Genomic DNA, 23,069 nt, shown 5'->3' with positions numbered 1-23,069 from the left:
AGGCCCATTTAATTCAAGAATAAAGTGTGAGTACCCAGCAGAACTGTGTAGAACCAATCTCTTCGTTTAAATTCATCTAATTCAATCTATTTAACCTAAGTAGAACTGCCTGATAGCTCCAAATCTGTCACCTGTCATTCTAGCTGCAAAATCTGTCACTTGTCATTTTGAGCTTTTAAAATTTCAAATCTAAAAAAAGACCTTCACAAAATCGCTCATATCTCCGCGACCGTTTGTCTTAGAGACTTGCAGTAACTTTCATTTGGAAGCTGAGATCCTAGGCTTTCCTAGGACCCCAAAACGATAGAGATAGTCCTTGTGGTTCCTCTGTAATAGCGCTCGGCGCATCCGCGAATTTTGCCGCGATTTGCAAATTTCTTCACGTGTAAAAAATCGGCTGCTGCTTGCCTTCCATTTGCCAGAAATTCGTTTAACCTGCTAACTATCCCTGCATCATTGCTAGTGTGAGCCGGGACTAATATTAACTAGATACCACTCACCCTGAACCTCTGAAAGGGAATTAAAAGCATTTTAGCATATTTTTTAATTCATTGCCAGCACATATCAAAGCAATTTGGGCCTGTGTTTTCAAACTTCTGTAGTCTAAGCTTGCTGGGGTGAACTGAATCACATTTGATTGCATTTCTGAGAACTGTGTGTTTTCCTTCCATTTCCTTGCCTTGCATCAAGGGGGGGAGGGGATTGCCAGAGAAAAGTGATTACATTGTTTTGTTGAAATCATATTGAGTATTTCTATACTGCATTTCATTCATTCAACCTTGCATCCATTTGAACTCTATAAAGCATTTTGTACCACCTTCTTCTTTTGCTCCTATTCACCTGTGTGCTACCTTATCCATTTCATGTCAACTCCTTATTGATTATAGAGAAGCGTGTTAGTGCCAGATTCTCCGTTGTTAATCTTTATCATATCAGATTAAGTGTGATATTCAATTATTAATTTATTATAAAGTGTGATATATATATATTTTAAATTATCAAATAAACCTTTTAACTTGCAAAATAGAACTACTTCTTGGCTCAGTGGGGTCAGGAGGGTTCCAAGAGAGGGGTGTTATATAGGGGTAGTCATCCAGAACGCATGAACTGGACATAAAGATATATCAATAAGGGTTTTCATTCAGTATTATAGACTAGGCGTTGACTTAGCTGTAGTGTTGAATTGAATCCTCTTACATTGGCCACTTGCGCTGCGCTAATTATTCCATGAATCGGCCTGCAAGTGTTGTTGATCTGTGCTCAGTATTTGTCTCCATTCCTATCCATCCTGTTAGCCAATATCTGTTTGCCATTATGTATAAATCCATCCAATACAAGTTCACGTGGCTTCCTAGGGGATGGGTAGAGTGCCCCACTTTGTTTTCCCTAATGCTGAATAAAGACCTTGACTCACTAGAGTTCACAGGAGTGTCCATCCTTGTTCAGTATGTGGAAGAGCCGCTACTGTATTCACCTTCCTTGGAGGCCTTTGACCAAGAAACTCTTGCAATGTTGCAGCTCATGCCAACATATTTCCCAAGGCCCCCAAAAATAAGCTACAACTGTGTTTACATCATGTATGATAATTGGGCCATTATATTTCTGCATAGAAAAGACAGCTATCCCAGGATCGCATTAAGGCCATTCAGAAAGTTCCCAAGCCCTGGACCAGGAAGAAATCGGGAGGGTTTCTTGGAATGGTCAGTTACTGTAGATTGTGGATACCAGGATATGCCACCATATTTAAAGCCCTCTAGACCCTCACACATAATTTGAAACTGGAACCCTGCCACAGTCCAAAGAAACAGTTGATGCATTTGTCACCATAAAGCAGGGGCTCACAACAGCACTTGCCCTGTGATTGCCTGACTATTATAAAACATTTGTGCAACGTTCTGCTGAACGTGATGGATTTGCCCAAGGTGTCTTCACTCAGCTCCACAGTGATAAGCATTGTCTCGTGTCATATCATACTGCTGCATTATATCCTTTGTCTGTGTCTGTTGGACTGCTGGTGTGTTAATGCCTACACTACCAAACCTTTTAAGAGTAAAACAAGGTTGGAAGAGAATCAAGTCAGAATTAGAGTGGAGGGTGTGTCTAATCGGAGCTCTATGGATTCTAGAGGAGAGATATAGAGGAGCCTGATCTGAGAGACACTTAAAAATCAGGACATTGCTTTTAAAAAGTATCTGCTGCGTAACAGGGAGCCAATGTAGCTTCCTGCGAGACTCCGAAACCTTAGACAATCAGCTAAGACCGCATACTACATAAACAGCTCTATTTTGAGAGACCTGTAGCTTCTGGATATTCGATTTGGCAGTATCCATCAAAAGACTATTACAGTAGTTAGTTTCGAATTAATAATTGCTGCAGCAATTAAGGCATGATTATACTCAGACAGATAAGGACGAATTTGCCAGAGTAGACTAGTAAGGAAGGCACATGAAGATTTGACAGATGAAACATGTTTCTGAAAGGTGAGATGGGAGTCAAAGTAGACACCCAGAGTTTTAACATATTCAGAAACAGTAATAACCATACCATTAATTAAAAAGGAGTTGTATAGGTTATCAAGATTTCTCAATTTGTGTTGAGTGGCAACAATGAGCAACTCCATTTTGGAGTCATTCAAGGCCAAGGAGCTTAGAGCCATCCATGTTTGTATGGCCAAAAATACTTTATTATCCCTAGTGGAGTCAGCAGTATAGACACCAGGCAGTGTGAACACAATCTGTGTGTCATCGGCGTAGTTTGCAAAATAGACTCCAAGAGAGGCAAGAAGATCGCCCAAGGGTCTTGAGTAGACATTAATAAGCAGAGACGACAAACATGATCCATGTGGGACACCGCAAGTCAGCAGAGTTCTGAGAGATTGAGCATTGCCTTTCACTACATGGGCCATCCTGGGTCTGAGAAAAGACCTGAACCAGCTAGCGGCCTGAGAGGTACATTTGTCAATTTTAATCAGTCTTTCCTACACAAGAGCATGATCGACCAAGTCGAAAGCTGAGGAAAGATCCCATAATAGAAGTAGAGCAGCTTTACCATTATTGATGATTTCTGTTAATTTTGATTTTAAATCAAGCATGGCGTTCTCTGTTCCAAAATTTTGACGAAATCCAGATTGTTCATTGGCTAAAACCGAATTATGTTCCACAAAGTGCTGGTACTGTTTATAACCTATTTTATCAATTATCTTTCACAAGAAAGGTACATTTGTTATCAGTCTATAGTTACCAGCAAACTTGGGATCCAGATTCTCCTTTTTTAATAAAGGGTTTATCCAGGCCTCCTTAATATTATCTGGAATAAAGGCCTCTTCAAATGATCGATTAACAAAATTGGTAACCGAAGGGGCCAGGGTGCTGGCAAAATCCTTGAATAATATTGCAGGGAAAACATCTCCCTTAAAAGAAGTGGTTTTGAGCATCTGAATAACTTACAGAACCTCATGTTCCGATACTTGTTTGAAAGAAAAAAGAGTAGTGTTAAGAGGGAAGATATTGCATGGCAATGCGGAGTCAGCTGGACTTGACTGCAACTGTTTTATATGATCTAAAATTTGATTTTGGTGTTTTGTCGTTTTTTCAGTAAAGCCTTCAAATATGCATTGACACCAGTTGTCGTCTATAATAATAGAGGAGTGTACTGTGGACCGTTTAAGTACTTCTAAAGCAGAAAAGAGCTCCTTTGATTTTGATTTGGCTTTGTCTATTCTTTCGTGCAGGTTCCTCTGTTTGGCTCTAAGAAATTCCTCTTAAAAATTCCTAACTGTGATTTTATATTTGGTTATGAATATGTCAGATGGACACTTGCGGAAGAAACATTCAGGCATACTTTTCAGGCCTCTTAAATGTAACACATCTGGAGTAAAGTATTGATTAAAATCAGTGGCTTTGTTCTTATTTCTGTATCTCACAGGGACTAGTAGGTCAAAGACCTCATTAGTGGCTGCTCTAAAGGAAAGAGTAACGTCATCCAGCGATACATTTCTATCCATTAACGGAAGTAGGGGTAGTACTCTAGTTGAAAAAGAGGCAATGGAAACTTTATTGCAATTACGCCTCAATGTGCTGGATTTTATTATTTTTGGTGGTTTAGCAGGAGGCAGCATAGTAGAAAATTCAAAGCATAGGAAGCAGTGATCAGACCAGATGCATTAAGTTTCACTGATTGTTCTTTCAGTGTTTGATTTTTTGAGAGAATCCAGTCTAAGGTGTTTCCCGCCAAGTGTGTTGGGGCGTGGACAAACTGAGAGAAGCCAATGGTTTGGAGTGATGATAAAATTGAGAGAGCCTCCTGATCAACAGGGTTGTCTGTCCACAGGTTAAAATCCCCAAGAATGACAAAGGGCCTCATTACGACCCTGGCGGTAAGGGGTTTACGCCAGCGTTAGCTGCGCCGACCCCTTACCGCCAATTACGAGGTCCCTTAGCGCCATGGAGGTTTTAACACCCGCTTTTAGCGGGTGTTAAAATCCATGGCGCTAAGGGACCATGGAGTTAATTACGCCACCGTAATTTACGGTGGCGTAATTAACGCCTTCCCCACTCCCATTATGCCCTATGGGGCAAAAATGGGAATGGGGAAGGGTAAATGGGGATTGGGGACTTACCGCCCCGCCAAGGTCGGAATGGGGCGGTAAGTCCGCCAACCACCATGGCGTAAACGTAGTTTACGCCATGGTGGTAAAGTCACGGCCCAGGCGGTAACTTACCGCCTGGGTCGTAATGAGGCCCAAAGGGTGTAGTATCTTTGGACATACCACCAATAAAAGATAAACGTTGCTTTTCAAATAGCTGTGGCTGTTTAGGTGGTTGGTACAAAAGTAACATACTGAGAGATCTGGTAGTGTTAGTATTAATTTGAACAAATAACGATTCACCTGTCACTCTCTCTGTGCCCCACTGTGTGTATTTTCCGGCATTGTGTTTGGCTACAATATGTATGTGGTCATGGGCCAGCCTAGTCTAACATGTTTCTTTCATTGAGCAGGGCTCTCAAACGAGTTGACCATTGCCCACTTGCAGAAACAGGACCTCAGCTGCATCCTCCCACTTTAAGGCACTGAAACTGGTATAGTACATTCTGCCTACTTTATATTCTATTACTGTACAATATGTTACTGTCATTTATACCACATATATAACACTCTCTGCAGTATATCTCTCTTTTTCCCTCTCTTATGTAACTTACTTCAATGCAATGCTTTATTGGGTACAATCTGGGAGCCTTATATATTTTCACTATATGTTACTGTAGAGTACATAGCACACACTGTTGTGATCACTGCTGCCATTGCCTGTCTCTCACTGTCTGCCCATATCTCTGTCTCTCTTTCTTGTATAATGTGCCATGATGTACTTTTCTGCGGTATATATGTTTTGATATATGCCAATATATTCTAACTTCATTTTGTCTGTAGCAGTGACCCTCCCAGAAGATGGCGTCTGCCTACCTGTAAATGCAGCACCATCCCACTTAGAGGCCTTGAAAATGTTTCAGTACACTATGCCTTCATTATGTTCTAATACTGTAGAATATCTTATTGTGGTGAATGTAGCACATCTCTCTCTCTCATTCTCTCTCTCTCTCGTATGTCTCCATGTCGTCTTTTTTTTCTCACCCACTATCTCCCACACACTCTCTCCCCTCTCTCTCTTTATATCTCTCTTTATTTATTCTATAATTTACAGTAATGAAATGATTCCCTGCGAACATTAAGAATGTATTTTTTTATCAGTATGTTACTGTACTGTGTATACCACACCACTGACATGTGAAATCACTTCCGATGTCTTTCTCTTCCTGCCCTCTCTCTCTCTAACATTCTGTAACAAAGTGACTTCCTTAGGCTCGCAGGTTAGCTCTAGTAGCTTTATCACATATTCTTAAGTTACATTAGGTTAGGTCAGCAGGACAGATACTTGGAACAGACACTGGCTCCCATCACCCAGGCAATGGCTCTCCAACTGCCTAGGCTTAGAACCATCATCACAAACATTCCCTCACTCACACCATAACATTCCGTCTTACAGCACATACTTTTACATTCACTTCCAAGCACTATATAACACATCCCCCTTTCTTCCAGAATCACTGCGCACACACACACAGTACATCACAGCACATTATTTTTTTCTTCTGCAACTTTGCACCATGTGTTCTTATACAGTATGAATGTGGTGACATCCACACATGTTCGAACATAATTTTTTCCTTAACTAAAGCCCCTCAATTTTCAGCACTCATCCAGCTGGAGGAATACATCTGCGCCATCCCACTTAGAGGCATTGGAAATTATACAATACATCCAAACTTCTTTATGTTAATTACTATTAAAGTATGTTACTAGGGTCTATATCTCACATATCACTCTCCCTCTCCCGCTCCCTCACTCTTCCTCTCTCTCTCTCTCTCTCTCTCTCTCTCTCTCTCTCTCTCTCTCTCTCTCTCTCTCTCTTTCCCCATGTGTCTGTCATTTACAAATATTCTAACATGCTCCTTAACAGAGTCCTTCCAACAACCCCCCCTCTCTCCGTCTCTCTCCCTCTCTCTCTCTCTCTCTCTCTCTCTCTCTCTCTCCCTCCCTCTCCCCCATGTGTCTGTCATTTACAAATATTCTAACATTTTCCTTACCAAAGTACCTCCAAAAACCTCAGTAATTCAAGAAGGATCCTTCAAGGAGGGCCACCCACCCCCCAATTATCTCCCAACAATCTCAGTACTCAGTATGTGGTAGATGTTCTCTGAGATGGAGGTTTACAGGACGTGTTTACAAAATCATGTCCATTGTGTGCAATGTGTCAGTGACAATTCAGAAATGATGGTGGAGAGCAAGTTGCTGTGCCACTCCACATCTTTTAAATAGAAATTGTAGTGGAGAACAATGAGGGTCAGGTTAGGGCCCCCATCTCTGCACTCTTATTTTCTCCTCCCTCATCCCCACTGTTGCACCCCCTGCCTTCTTCTGAGTTGCTTCCAAACTATTTCCTCTTGCCTTCGTCTCACCCAACCCGTGATGCACTGGAGTGCTGTCCGCTCTGAGGTAACCACTCCTTTTCCAACATGCTAGCCCTGCAGGTATGGTTGATGTCACATAGGCAGAGTCAGTGTACACTGTCACTTCCTGCCCTTCATAATTTTCTAGCACGACAATGAGTGCTACCAATTTTTCTGGTTGCGCTGACAAGTTATATGGTTGTCTTGCACTTGCTACAACTTCTAAATTACCATTTGCTCTGTGCCTCACTACAGCTATGCCAGAATGCCATTCTCCACTCATTTGATACATTTCCAAAGAACCATCAATAAAATGTGCACGGTATATCATCATACAACTCCACATAATGAGCACAGCCATGCACATGCTCACACTTTGCCACTGAATCAGGTACAAAGGTGGCAGGGTTCACTATTATATAACTGATCATTTTAATCGCTGGGTTTGAAATGATCACTTTGTAAGCAGAAGCTCTCTGGGATGCCAATTTACTTTTGGGTTTCTCTAATAAGGCAAAAAAAGTGTGTACCACAAAAGCATCATAGAGCAGCCCATTACAATAGTTGTAGATTTCTCAATTGCAAACGAGTCGGCTGCCAATGAATGTTCACAAGGAAAGTGTCCCTTTATGACTGGGCCTAGAATCCAACTACACTACGCTAGAGGCTTATACCCCAATGTGGTCCTCTGTGTAAGCACTGCAGTCATAACCATTCCATTTGTGTGTGAAAATAAGAAAAACTCCTCAGCATCATGGGGATTCCGTAAAACAGGACTGTACAAATTGCTTTCTTCAACTCTTCAAAACCTTACTCCATTTCCTCAGTCGATTTTATTTTCTTCTTGTTTGCCTGTGCTTTCTTTAAAGCCTGCAAATGTAGTCTTGTGTATGAACTGTAGTCAAACACCCAGGCTCTTAGATAATTACATAGTCCCAAAAACTGTTGCATCTGCTTTACCGTGAGCGGTTTTGCAGTTTTCACAATCACATCTAATTCTATTGGTATGGTCTGTACCTCCTCTTTATCTGTGGTCTAAACAAGAATTTGTCAGGTATTCTCATAGTCTTCCCCACTAAACCAGGTAGCCATGTTAACAGAATGCTCACTGCATAACGAAAAACCTCTGGCTCTACTGGAACACCTTGCAGAGCCACTTGCCCTGTGAATGCCAATATGAATTTGCTCACATTCATGTATTGCATTCCAAAGTGGAACACAGTATGCCTTTGTCAGTAAAAGAAATAGTCATGTTGAGTTTTGTCATCAAATCTCTTCCCAAAATGTTAACTGGCATCTGACGAGAATACAACAATGGAACAGACATGTCACACTCTCCTATAGAGACTGATAATTCATCAGTACAAGGAACTCGACTTGTAGCTACATAGAACCTTTGAGCAAGTAGCTCCAGTGACTACTAAAAAGGAAACAGATTTCCCTCCTATCGCCACATCGACCCTTGGTTCCTCTTGGGGGTCTGGTGTCACTGATAGTACTGAACACATCAAGTCGCACTGTGAGCTGTCCCATTGTGGATGCACGCATACCACTGTACCCATGAAAGGATTTCCGCCCATCATAGTTACACCCCTTATTCTAGGTGTCAATAACTGTCCCGTGTTTGCATTCTGCTGTATTTGCATAGGGGCATGCTGTGATTGCCCTTCTGGTGGATTTGTTTGTACTGATGTGGTTGCTGTGCGTGTTGCATTTGCAGTGTCTGTGTCTGATACATTGCCTGATCTTGGGCAAACCCTTCCCTAGCTTGTGAGCTATATGCTGGAGGATAATCTGCCCCCCCTCTTGAAAATTGACCATTCTGTACATACCCTTGTCTCTTGCATACGCACGCAAAGTGGCCTGTCATCCCACAAGTCCAACATATAGGAGGAGCACTTCTAACTAGTACCCCTTTGATGAACCCTCCTTGCGCATTCTGATTCTCATTCTGTGTGTTTTGAAACCCACCTTGGTTGTTTTGAATCCACCCCTTCCTTAATAGTCCATGCCTCTACCTTGTGGTACAAACCCATTCCCTCCTTGGTCCATTGGGTGCTGATTTTTTACCTGCAATGTACCCGCTACTTGCTGTACTTCCAGTTCTTCTCCGCTTGTCGATACCGCCCCTTCTATGGTATATTTTGACAATTTCTTCTGAACTAGTTTAGCTTCCTCGTGTTTCCTAGCATCATCTCTCTTCTTTGTTTTTCTCCTGCAGCAGCCGACAGTGATGCACTATTGTCAACTGTATTTCTGCCCATGGCTTTGCTTCCATTCCCACTTGCTTTTTAATTTGCCTCTGTACATGCTTGGGCAATTCTTGACATAAAATGTCATTAAATAATGCCACTGTGCTTTATCCCATGATTCCCTTGTTTCAAGAGTGCAGTGCTCTTGAAAGTCCTGAATGTAAGAAAGATGATCTTCATCTTCTTTCATTTTAAGTGGCATGATTGCACCCATGTCTGACATGTCAGGATACTGTACCCTGAGAGCCCTCCAATAATCTGCTTTACAATTATTAAATTGTGCTCCAACGTGTGCTGTGTTCTGTGCTGTCACACTCGAATAGCCTGCTCTCTTCCATATGTCATCAGCTCTTTCCCCAAGAATGGCTTCTAAGAGACCTTTAATGTCACCTATGGTTACTGTGTTTCCTACTGTCCTTTTTTCCAGTTCATAAATCCATTTACCTGCAACCGATGTCAAACTCGGGAGCTTGCATCTTAAATTATGCTTATCCATCTTCGGTGTGGAATATACTGTGGGCTTGCTCTCCCATTTTCCAATAAGAGAAACTGCGTAAACCCTCATTTGCAATCGTCTCCCATCGTCTGCCTATCCATAGTAGGGACAATGGTTCCTGACCGCCTCCTCCCTAGCAATGATCTTGACCTGCTCACATATAAGGTGGTGATCCTCCCTTCTCAATATACAATCATCCTTTGGGACGCTCTGGGTATGCTATAGGATCTTGCATTCTATCCTTTGGTTGCTCTAGATCAGACCATCTTACTTCCTTGACCGCCTGCAGCTTCCCTCTGGGACACATGCACCTCCTCCCCATGGAAGGATTCTCTCGCTTCATCTGACATATCTAGTACCCAACTAGTGTGACTCTCATCCCCTTCATCCTTATCTAAGTTCAGTCTATTTAAGGATAAGGCCCTATGCTCAAGACTGAATTCTTCTCTTCATGGTTGGAAGACTAGGATTTGATCTCCTTTCCCTCAGCTTACCGATTTGCTACCTTCCCTTAATTCCTGATAAACCTTTTCAATCCTGTCTCCCATACTTCCTATATCAAAGTTCTCTTCTAAGGCTACTCTAGATGGCCCTGACGTTGCCCCCTGTGATGTGAGGAAACCCTCAATACTGCCTCAGTGTATTGCTGGAGTCGGTTCCAAAAACTCCTTTGAATGAGGTTAATATCGCGATCCCGCTGTCTTCTCTTTCATTCATGATACTCATCTAATTCTTTTTGCTTTTTCACTTCCCATCTAACTCTCTACTCTTCCTGTCTTGCCTCCTCTCTCCTTGCCCCTGCTCTCATGTCTTCCTCTTTTCTCCATCTCTGTATTCTTTTGTCCATTAATCTCTGCACTTCCTCCTCTTCTCTTTTCCTTTCTAACCAATCCCGTTCTTCTATTGCTCTCTGCCTGTTGTCTTCCTTTTCCCCTCTTCCTGTTCTTCTTTCTTTTGTTGCTCCTCCTTATACATCAGTTATTGGTGCTGTCTGCTCTTTCTTTTATGCTCATCTTCTTTTAATCTCTTTTCTCATTCCCTGTCTGTTTGATCCTGTTCATCATGATCTTCTCTTTGCCTTTCTTCCTCAATGCTTTTCCCATCTAGCTTGAGCAATATCTTTCCTCCCATCCATTCATTCTATATAAGCGTTACCTCATCAGCTTTATATCCTTCCCTCCTTTACATCTCTTAATCTCTCATTCTATCTCTGTCGATATATTTGATTGCTCACTTTTCTCCCCTTTTTCCTGCAAGATCTTCAGAATTTCCTCTTTTCTCTTACTCTCCTCTGGGCTGTCATCACTGCTATAAGTGTGTGGATCGTATATCGGAGTACTATAACCTGTCTCCGCTTTCAGTTTCTTTAAAGGATACAATCCCATTTCTTGCGTACTATCGCCTTTTACTTCCGGCAAGGTAAGGGGAGCTAAGGGCTCAACACCTTCCTCCTTACACGGATTAAGCATCCACTCTTCAGGGGTTCGATCCTCCCTCTCCTCCTAGTACATCTTCCAGAGCTCTAAAATAGCAAACCCTCTCTCTAATTTATTTCCTGTGTACAGAGTATGAAAGTATGTCATCATGTGTTGCAATACTGCTTTTGACAGTGATCCCCCTTGTGGCCATGGCATTAACATCTTATATGCTGTACCTTGCACCCATTCCGCACTATACTGTTTGAGCTTGGGCATGTGCTTTGGTAATATCTTACATAAATGCATCAGAGGAGTAATGTCTCCCATGGTGATGAGTCTCAATTGACTGTCAATACTTACAAGTGTTTAGAAAATACCTTTGCCGCTTTTTGATTCTTAAAACAATAAATATGAGCGCCCTCCTACAATCGCCTCTCAAAACCTTTTTCTCTCCAATTTTCTCTATCTACCTCTGGATTGGTATCAACCACTTCCATAGATAGATAGTATAACTTTTAAACCTTGTCTCAACTCTCATGCAACAGTTTGTGTCGCTCCTTGACACCTTAATTTCAACACACAGGCAAGTCAACTCTTTAGATAAAAACCTCAGTGATCACTCATACTGCCTGTCCCTATTAATACCCTGATTTACAGAGTTTAGATTGTCACCTTATACAGACCTGTCCTGCACATGGCCTAGTTTACTCCGATTGGAGTGCGAGAGAACCTCATCTAAAGCCCCTTTGGGTAGGACTTTCTTATCTCTTTATCTCTCTTTTCACACCAAAGAAATATCCTGTTACTCCCTGTTACTTCTTGTTAATTTTTCATTAATTCTCCCAACTTCTTGTTACTTTTTGAAATTATCACAACCCCATCCCCTCAGTTTGCCATTCCCCCAGTTTACTCACCATTCGCTCTTTCGGCTCAAAGCTCTCGGTATCCTCCTCCAATCATCCACTTTCGTGTTCGGTCCGCAAAGCACCTGTGGAAACCAGGTACGGATTTCGTCAAAGAGGGACTCTTCCCACTGTCTCGATTTTACTTGCAAGTTTTCTATTCAGCCCCTCTCCACACAAAACCCTGCAATCTTCTGGCTAGATGGCAGAGGATGCCCGATCATCCAAATCTCTGGAGTCAACAAGTCAATGGGTCTTCCGTACAACCATATGACAACTTCACCCCGTGAACCCTTACGGAACCCTTTCAATTAGTAACACGCCATACTCAGGATGGGATGCAGAATAACACTTACACCAAATAATAAGACCAACTCAGGAAGTTGGTAAAAAGTCTCTCCTGACTGTTTTATTTTCAATTGTCTAAAACAGGGAGTTACAACGGACATCAACGGACGTCGCACAGCATCATCTCAACGCATTTCATAAAAAACTGTTATTTTATAGCAAAAACTCATCATACGTGATGTCATACTATGTGGCAACCTATGGGGAGTTGTGGTTGGACTATGGGGAACCTCTGAGTATACTTTCTTTAAGGGGCCGGGTTGTGCTTGGGTCTCTACAGTCAGGTGGAAAATGTATGCCCACCCTTATTGCAAGTCAACTTCAACCGTTACTAGATACACGGTACACCATTGGCTATCTAACTATAAGGCCCTTGTTATATGGCCCTCTACAATTGGTCATCACACTTGTACCCTTCTGGAAAATTCAGCTCACTAGCAGCACGAAAATGGTACCCCAGGTGCCAATGGGTGAACTTGACTGTGTCTCTCCACCCAATTAGCCCAACATCTCTCATCACTCATACTGTATGCCATCCATATTGTCTTTGAACTTGTCTATGCAAAGTATCACTGCTCCTGAGAATAAAAGGGAGTATATGCACGCTCTTATCACAATTCAAATCTGTACGCCCAACTCCTATCTATTTCCATCCTGGACTCACGTGACAGGAGACTGTATTGTGGCCTGTTGTGCACCATTTAATTGTCTTGAATTAATAAATGTGGCAATCGTGGTGTTCTTTCTTGATCCTTAACAAGGGATGATTCAGCTTCTCACGCTGTCTGTTCTTCAAGGCTAGATAAGCGGTCTCCTTCCTTTGACATCAGGCCAGAGAGCTATTTCAGAACTTTCCTCGATCTTCAGCTGCTTTTTTACTGCGACACAGCTTCCAGATCCTTCTTCCTTCACAGTCTAAGCTTAGTAAATATGTGGCACCAATGTCCAGATTCTATATAATGGTGGTACTGCCTGTAGTCTATTCACTACTTATAGCCAGCCTTTATGATAACTTAGTCTACTTGAGTTGCTGCATCGGTACAATTATAAAACAGCTTGCATTTTCTGCAGAGTTCTTCACACGTTCAATCTTCATTCCGCCTATGAAAGTTTACTTGACCTTTACTTCATCAACATACTCTATAAGGTCTATACATCTTCTTCTTTGACCACTCTTCTCAGTGCGTCACACTCATTTCTTGTGACATCACCAGCCTCCTTTTCTCTCATCCTCATTGTCCTTTGGGGATCTCGTCCAAGAGATTTTCATGTCTGTGGGGTTACATTAAATAGGATCTTCTCAATGGATACCTTTTCTCAAAGAATCTCTGTGGAATTGGCACAATCACTGGTTTCATGCATGTCGCATTTTTGGGTTTCCAACATATAGGCAGAATGGGGGCGGGACTTCCTGTAGAGGAATTCAGCTGCTCCTCTACAGATAGATGGCCAGGGACTTAACAAACCACTACAAACCTCACCAGATACCATCTGCCCTGGGGTAAGTCACACCAAGGGCCATTAACATAAACTTGAACATTATACAATCCAGACTGCCATTACTGCCTCACAGAGGTCCTGATTGCAAAAAAGGGGGTGGGACTTGACAGACTATTTAATAGTGTATCTAAATGAAGCACCTTCTGGATGCCGAAGACAGGGCCAGATGACATATCAAGGAACAGGGAGGGGTTTAGTAAAGCCCTCATGAAATAGGAAGGTGTGGGTTGTTCAGGTGAGATCAGAGGAGAAGAACGTGGCAGATCAAGAGACCAGGAGGAAGGAAGACAATGTATTGGAGTGTGGAGGTGATTTTTGGAGCAGTTGTGTTATTGAGTGCTGAGTGTAAGAGGTGCTATGTTGTATGTGAGCATGTAATACTAGTGAGTGATTTTATTGGAGGGAGTATAGAAAGTGAATTTGAAGTGGTTCTGAAAGTGAGAGGTGTGTTACTGAATAGAAGGTTGGGTGGATTAGTTGCAAAAGTGAGGAGGAGGGAGTGGTAGTGTAGAGGAAGGAGTATTATTGGGTAGGATGGAGAATTAATATTGAAGGTTGGAGACAAGTGGTAAGCGAAGTGAGGGAGCACAAAGGGACAGTGTAGAAAGATGTATGGAGTAGAAGGAGAGAAGTAGAGAAGAGTTGGGAGCAGGAGATTGAGAGGAGAACATCAGAAAGTATGGAAGAGGTGTTTGTGTTTGTGATAGGAATAAGATTGTGATGGTCATCCTTTCTGAAAGGCACGTCCTATAATCCCATATAGACAACTAACAACAATGAGAGTGTCGGTTCAGTCTAGGAAGTCCCTTAGAGAGTTCATGCAGATAAAGCATGGGCCTTTAGGTTTTCCATCTATAGCAAAAGTCAGAACCAAACGGTAGGGAAAACCTTGCTAAAAAAGTCAATAAAAACTCTTGAACCGTCTCTGAGAGTCAGAGTGTTATTTTAGCCATCTGTGACATCGAGTTGCAACATGGATTAAACCCAACCAGTTGGACAGAATCGACTTTAGTATACTCTATATGGGACTTGCTAAGAAACAAAGCAGATACCAACTTAATTCACCCTATTAGAAATTCCTGCTGCTTTCAATCCTGTGAGCCATGATATTCTGTTAAAAGGATTAGAAATAATTAGATTAAAAAGAATACATGTATGCTGGACTGTTAATTTCTCAGCAACAGAACTGAAACAGCCCATATGACCCCCTTTCATGTAAGGTATTCACATCCTCACCTTCAGTGTATCCCAAAGATTGAGTGTTTCACCTTTCCTTTTCAATATCTATATGATTACCCTCCCAAAACATATCAACAATTCAGACCTCACATGCTTCAACTACACAGATGACAACCAAATTATCTACAAGCTCACAAACAACTCTAAATCAAATGCACCCGACCTTAGCACCTGCCTCATGAACAAAGACTCTTGATGATAACAAATAAACAAAAAAACAACCAAAACCAGGCTTATGATTTGTGCCACCAAACTATCGTGCTCCACATCAATCCCTATGTTCGAAGAAATGGGAACATGCCTTCTGATTATGACAGTTGTCAAAATCCTTGAATTTGGGACATACAGAAACCTCACTCTCGAATAGAAGGTTAAAGCCAGCATAGGGAGCTGCTTTTTTCAGTACTTTTTTCAGTACTAACCAAACCGACACACCATGCCTTAACTGACTTTCACACACAGAGCAATGGCAGTGCTCTGTTTAATAGTCGACATTTTAGACTGTGCCAACAACCTTTCACTGGGGTGCCTGTTTTTCTTACTGAATAATATTTAATAGTGTTGTAATGTGAATGAAAGACATAAAAGCTTTCAACGGGGCTCTTACGCCTTACTTTCATGCCACGCCATATTTTCAATCATTGGTAAGGAAGCGAAGAGGGGCGGAACGAAACATGCATTTCCATAGCATTCCTTCCTCTCCACCATTTTCAAGTATGCGCAAATGCTGAAGATCTCTATGGGCCCCTTGGTTTTATGCACCAGTAGGGCACCAGTAGGGCTCCATTGTGAATTCTGATTGCCATTCTCGCATGACCAGCAGCATTTACAATTACAATTAAACACTGCCTGGCTTGCTCACATGTCGGTCAGCAATTAACTGCAATTGTGAACACTGCCTGTCATGAGCGCATGGCAAGAAGCGTTCACAGAAAAAATGAAGTGCTGCCCGACATGAGCATGTCATGTAGCATTTCAGTATAATCTTGAAAGCTGCTTACCATGCACACATGCACTGCAGTGTGCAAAAGTGCAGAACAAAAGGCGGTATACATGTGTGCATGCCACCTTTTGCCCTGCACATTTGCACTCTGCTGTTCAAATGACAAAAATGTGGTGGCAGGGACCTGCCTACAATAAGATACAGATTCAATGGGTCCCCGCTACCAAATTACGAACTGGAGAACTGGAGAAAAATGAGCTCACAAGAGTCTAAATGGTAGCAGCTAAAGTCCTTCTGAGACTTCAAAGACACAAACACATCACTTCAATCCCCCAAACGCTCTACTGGCTCCCCATCAAATGGAGTATTGAATTAAGCCCCATTGATAGCACATTGTGCCTTCCACAACAGATGACCACATTCCACTTCAAGGACATTCATCTAATTCATACCATCAAGAATGCTTTTATTTATCAATGAAGCCTTAGTAATGGTGCCCAGCTTTAATCTAAAATGCCACAGAGGGTCTTGCATCTCTTCCTCTCAAGCAAACGCTGGAATTCCATGCACAGATGTAAGCACTTAGACGGAAACAACCTGATCATCGCAAAATCCCTGAACGCGTATCTATTCATTGAACACCTGCAAAACAGCATTACACATAATTAAATAAATAAAACCTGCACCCACAGACAATCACACCCGCTAACATAAATAAGCGCAACCTCTCTGTACAACACGCCAGCCAAGGATTACGGAAGACCTCAGTAAATCGGGTCAATCTCTCAAAAAACCTTTATATATAACCAGACTGATACTAAAACAGACAACAGGACAACACTTAACGCGTCAGACAGACAACACAAACTTGTGTGGGTCAGTGTTCCTGCAGCTTTAAAATGAAACTGAAACAGCACGAACCCTTTTTTAGCAAAGATGGCAACCAAATACTTCAAAAACAATGCACTAACAATCCAGAACCAAAAGGTTATTTGTGGCTTAACTATTTACCTATCCCCACTGACTCACATCTTCATCTCCCTCAAAAAGTGAACGTTGCCCACAGCAGCAAGCCACATACCCACTGAACTAACAGATCAATACCACTGCTCACTTCTCTAGCCACATCGCCCCTCCTACACACAACATTCGCTAACCAGGTCTCTCCTGCAGAGCTGAAACCACAAACCCAAGTATTTCTGCAATTACCCACCTCAAACCACACTGCCAGTCAGGACTTAGACGTGCCCAGCCTATGAGCATCAACACCCGAGGATTTGCATCTGTCTTCCCGGATATTACACTAATATGCCCTCCCCTCGTTTCCTTACTGGGCCACACACAGAAAGGCTACCAAAAATGGCAATGTGCACTATATAAAACCACTTTCCATCACATGTGGGGAGTTTGAATACAAGTATTTTGGCACTCAGGGTCAGCATGGATGCACGTTCTACCTACAAGCAAGGATGTCAGTGCGGATAGCACCCGTGAACAGAAAAGTGGTATATGCGGTTATATGGGCCGAAGACACAGACGTATGTGCTCCAGACAATGCATGTACTATCAGGAATATAGCAAACAAGAGGCAAAGTACAGGCCTCGGGATTGCAAGGTCAATAAAAGGAATGCGCGGCTATGATCACATTGCCTAAAGAAATTAACATGGCAAGAAAGGCACAGGCATCCTTAGCTGTCACCCTTCGAAAACCATAGCAACAGAGGAAATAGGTTATGTCCATGCACCCAGGGATACAACATACCCACACAGTGACATAGAGGGGTTTAGTGGAAAGGATGGCAGAAAAGGACACTGGAGAGTATGTAATTACTAGCAGATAAAAATCAGTGATTGGGCCAATAAAAATATCGGCACAATGATCAAATTGAAATGAAAAAAATAGATGCTTTATAAAAGGAAGAATGCGAAGGCTACTGCAAAGAAGCAATTAAATGATAAAAGCAGGCTAAATCAATGAAAGTGCCATATAAACAAAGCCAATTAAATGCATCCAATGTGTGAAGTGTACATTTCCTTCAAGTGCAAAATTAATTATAGACGTGAGCAAAATAGACAATATCTGTATGTGACTTTACTGTTTAAGTAGCACTGAGATGGGAGTATGAGAGAAGGGACCCGAGGAGGGCATGCAAACAAGCATTGACAAGGTGAAATGTTGTGATTTGTGTTTTGTGAACCTTTTATCTGTGGTGCCAGGTATTACCATCATACAACCAGGCAATGCCATCCTTTTCACGTATTGGCATGATATGACCATGCACCTATGTAAAACATCAAATACCAGGTCAAGTATTTTAAGCATCTACTGGGTATTGCCGCCATACTCCTAGATACCCACACTATTGCCAGTTATTGCAAACATATGTTCAGTACCCCACACCATTTGCCCATTACTACCATCAAATATTCAGGTATTGCCACTATTTGCAAAGTGTTACTTTAGTAGGTACAGCATGTTCCATGATTTGCAGTCAAATGCCACCCCCATCATTTGTGAAGGATTGCCATCCTATGACTGACACTTCCATTTACTATACTACACTGATCAGTTGCCAGACAATGCAAAGACATACGTAGGTGCTCATATATAATGGCAGGTCTTGCCAGCATATAAAAAGTGCTAGCATCATATGCACAAGTGCTCACGCCGTTTTCAAGGTATTGTCATCATATGTCCAAGTCCTCAAACTACTTGCTAGGTGTTGCCACCAGTTGCCAGATACTTGCATCATATTGTGAAGATCAGGCTCCTATTATATTGTACATGGGCAGGTAAGAGTAGCCCTTTCCTGATGACAATGTGTTGCCTCTGATATGTAACCATGCATGGGTAACACATGTCAAAGGCAAAACAGGTCCAGCTGAGAGACTTCCAAAGGAGCAATCTTTAGAGCCATTGATGGTGAAGGCCAGCTTATAACAAAGGCTGGTGACAAATATGAGGAGTTGAGGAATTTCGTTGATCCAGCTGGCAGCTATGAATTGTCCCTGAGCCATCTGACAGTAAGGAAGCAAGTGCCTAGCATAATGGTACGGGGAAACGTCCAGCCATCCAGTCTGCAAAGAAAGCATCCTCATGAACATGAAAGATATCTCAACATTGGAACCAAACCTAACATGCATGTATGTGGTCCAAACCTTGCCACAAATGCATATGCCATCCACCACTTCATTGACCACTCAATGCACTTCATCGGTGTGCCCTTGACACCCCAGATCACAGGCTCAGCTCCAACATCTGCAAACTCTGACCCAAATCAAACTACGCAATGCCATCCCTAATGCAGTGGTCGCAGCAATGATGATCCTGGCATATGATACATATTCCCAAGTGCAGACACCATATGGCAGGTATTGCCACCAAATGTCCATTATACAATTAACTTGATATTTACTATCAAATGATGGGTACTTTCAGCATTTGCAAAGTAGTATAGTACCATTTTGATTGGTCCAGTGGCTTATTTGCATTTAAAATTCTGAAGTTATATCATGTCATTGGGCCTCATTACAAGTCTGTCGGTCTGGAAATAAGGGCGCCGGTAGCAACGTAAAAAGTAGATCCACGCAGGCTTGACATGTGGCCAACGTTGTACCAGACTTGCAGATGAACTGGCCTGCTATTAAATGTCAGTTGGCAGTTTACTTGTATCCACTAGAGAGTGTAATTTGTTTTCTGACTTTGAGAACATTCAGACATGTAATTACTCATTTGACTATAGCTGGTAAGATAGATAGAGTCAGTAAGATAGATCAGCGGGTTGAGTGCTCGCTGCTGCAATGTGTGTGTGTGATCTGCAGGTTGCAGGTTCGAATCCCAGTAAGGCCAACTCAGCCTTTCATCCTTCTGAGGTCAATAAATGAGTATCTGGGTGATATTGTATGTACATTTGTTCTATACAAAGCGCTTAAGTGTAGTGCTATATGGTAACAGATCATTATCATTTGGCCTTGGACGTCTGCTTAAATTCACAGTAATTGTATAATATGGGCCTATACACACTGATATTACTGATACATATGGTGATCCATTTTTGTACGAAATGTATATCACATTACAGTAATGTTGTAACCATATTTTTCATAGTGTACCTAGGAACAATGCTATGTGATGCCACTTCCTGTTTTGTCAAAGGGTGAAAGGCTGTGTTCCATTGCTTCTTGCGATATGAGTTTGGGGTGGGGTCATATGAGATCACTTCTTATGATATCATCAGAGGTCAAGGGTCATGTGATATCACTTCTGCTACCCCAGGCATTTTGGTGAAAATGATGTCCCTGTTATAGGTATTTCTTTTAAACTATTAAACAAACTAGCGTGTTTTGATAAGTGGGCAATTGCTCAAGGCCCAGTCCTCTTCAGAGATATCAACTAGAATTCAGGTAAGCAAATGGGTTTAAACTGAACCCAAAACTGGTGTATACCTTGTGCACTGGCATGAAGCTGTGTGTCTGGGAAAGAGCCTAAAGTACCATTATGGATGAAGGTGAAAACAGTGGGTCAAACCTAAATTCATTGGAAAACAGTTGCTGCATAATCATTTATCCAGGAACATCATCCACTGACGTAAGGTTTATAAGGTGTCACAGGAGTCTGCAGTCATTTAGAGTTGGGCGTTATTCTGGCAGTAAATCCACTGCAATACACCACCCAATGGAATTATCGTTATCACCACTTGGTCTGGCATATTTACCACCAGATTACAAGTGGCGGTCGTGGAGTAAATCCCGAATGATTCAGAGTCCATTGGACTCTATAGGGCTTTTTCGGTGGAATTACCATGGCAGAATTACTGCTACAGCAATTCCTCCAAAAATGGGCAGGAAGTCGGCGAATTTACCTCTAGCTTATGACTGGAGTTGAATCTTCCAACTCTCTGTCAGTCTTATAGTTGGGCAGTGTGGGAATGCAGTGCATATGGTAATTCCTCCATATTTTTTTCACAAAGCCCAACTCATAATGACCCATTTATTAGGGGATATGTTACAAGCAGGGTCTATTTAAATGAAAATGGGAGCCTCCTAAATTGAAAAAACACTTCTTCTCTGTCTGATCTGGATGCAGAATTTCAAGGGTGTATAGCGGTGTCGACACCCCCCTACTCAACAACTGAGTACAAATAACAGGATAGGCAGATCAATGGTTCCATTATTGCAGGAATCAGGAGTATAGTGCCTTTATTTTAAGGTAAAAAGTGCACATGGCAGTGCAATATCTGTGTTAAGATGCCCCAGGAATTGAAGGGTGCTTTAAATATCACACACATTTCATACAGTTTATGAGGCTGTTGCATCATCTAAATAAGCCTATATAAGCAGGCTGAAGGCAAAATGTGATATCTGCTGTTCCCGAAGTGACTTGTAACCTCATCTAATAAAGACTACTGTGAAAACCATCCAGGCGCCTTCTCTTTTTCTCCTGCCTTTGTCTCATGATGAATTCACAGGTGCCAGAAAGCTGGATGGGAAGAAGCCCCCTGTACAAGTGTTCTGTACATCAAGTCTCTTTTGGTAATAAAGCCTCATAAGTAGGCAGATTAGTTAACATAGGTGGCATGCAGGGCTAGCAGTCATGGCCATGCCTGAGCTTTGTCGTGACTTCTCTTTCCCCACCTCTCTGATCTCACAATAAACTTCTTAGACCTATTATAGGCTAGAATTGGCAGGGCCCATTGGACTGTTCATGCACTGGAGTTCTAAGAGATGGTTGTCGTACTTCCCTCAGTATTTCCTTCACCACTTGATGATCTTATCTCTTCTTCCACCTCCTGAGATGTTACCACCCGTTTACCCTGATACCTCTGCCTGTATTTGCTGATTGTAACCATCATGTTTCTCTGGGCTTTCCCTCCCATGGAGTACGCCTTACTCCCTCTGAAATCACAATTCCAACCGCCTCCTTCTCATCTTCATTACCACCTTTAGCATGTGGTGTTCTTTCCTCTCATCCCCTCATGTTCACTCTTCTGTGCCATTTTAGGCATATGATGTTATCAGTGCCTACTTCCCTTTGAAATTCCCCACCTCATCTTTCAGCCTGATCTTCAACACCTCCTCCTGGATTTAACTGTGTTCTCCTTATGTTACCATCTTCTCCTTCAACCAACCTCTTTTTGATGTTACCACCCCCTGTTTCAAGCACCTTCCTTCAGATGTTACCAGCTCCACTCTCACCCTGTTGGCTCTCACTACCTCCTCCTGTTCTCTCTCGCTCCCTCTGAACTTACCATCTGCCCCATTCACATCTTGTCTCTCACCATCTCAACGTGTCCACTATTTCTGTATATCACACCTTCTCATCCAACCTCGGAGTCCTCACCACCACTTTCTGCACTCCACGGTTGTTATCTTGCCACTCTCTGCTGTCTTTGTAGCCTCTGCCTCTACCAATGCTCTAGAGTCTCCAGTCTTCTCCACACACAAGCCTCCTGCTTTTGCAGCTAACACTGAGCAACCAGGACTGTGTGTGTTTATATTGTTTTCCCACTTCCTTCTGGGTCAGACCTTCTGTAATGGTCTGTACCTGTTGCTTGCATTTGGATGGCAGATGGAGTTGGTGGATATTTCTGAGTCACTTGTTGCTACTTTAGGCTCATGGAACAGGACCAAGTCTTTCCATCATTATAGATGTTAGTTTCCATCCATTGACCCTCCTTGGTGCTGCCGGCGCTGAGCTGGGGTCCCCTGTGCTTCCAGCATATGCATGAGATATGAGAAACATCATATGCAAGCTTGGCAAGCATGTTGGTTATTTTTCCCATTGTGTTCTTGATGAAATGGAAACCTTATATCCCTGGTGTGAAATTCCTTGCCGGGAATAATGCTTTGGTAAATTGTGCTTCCAATGTTTAATTCTCTGTGTTCATGAAGTCATGGATTGGTAACATCATATCTGTGGAGCTGAGGGGTTCACCTCTGGTCTCACTAACTCAGTGAAACAACGT

The sequence above is a fragment of the Ambystoma mexicanum genome, chromosome 10, assembly GCF_040938575.1.
Source record: "Ambystoma mexicanum isolate Mex_15411 chromosome 10, UKY_AmexF1_1, whole genome shotgun sequence".
NCBI lineage: Eukaryota > Metazoa > Chordata > Amphibia > Caudata > Ambystomatidae > Ambystoma > Ambystoma mexicanum.
Note: the sequence above shows the minus strand (reverse complement) of the source record.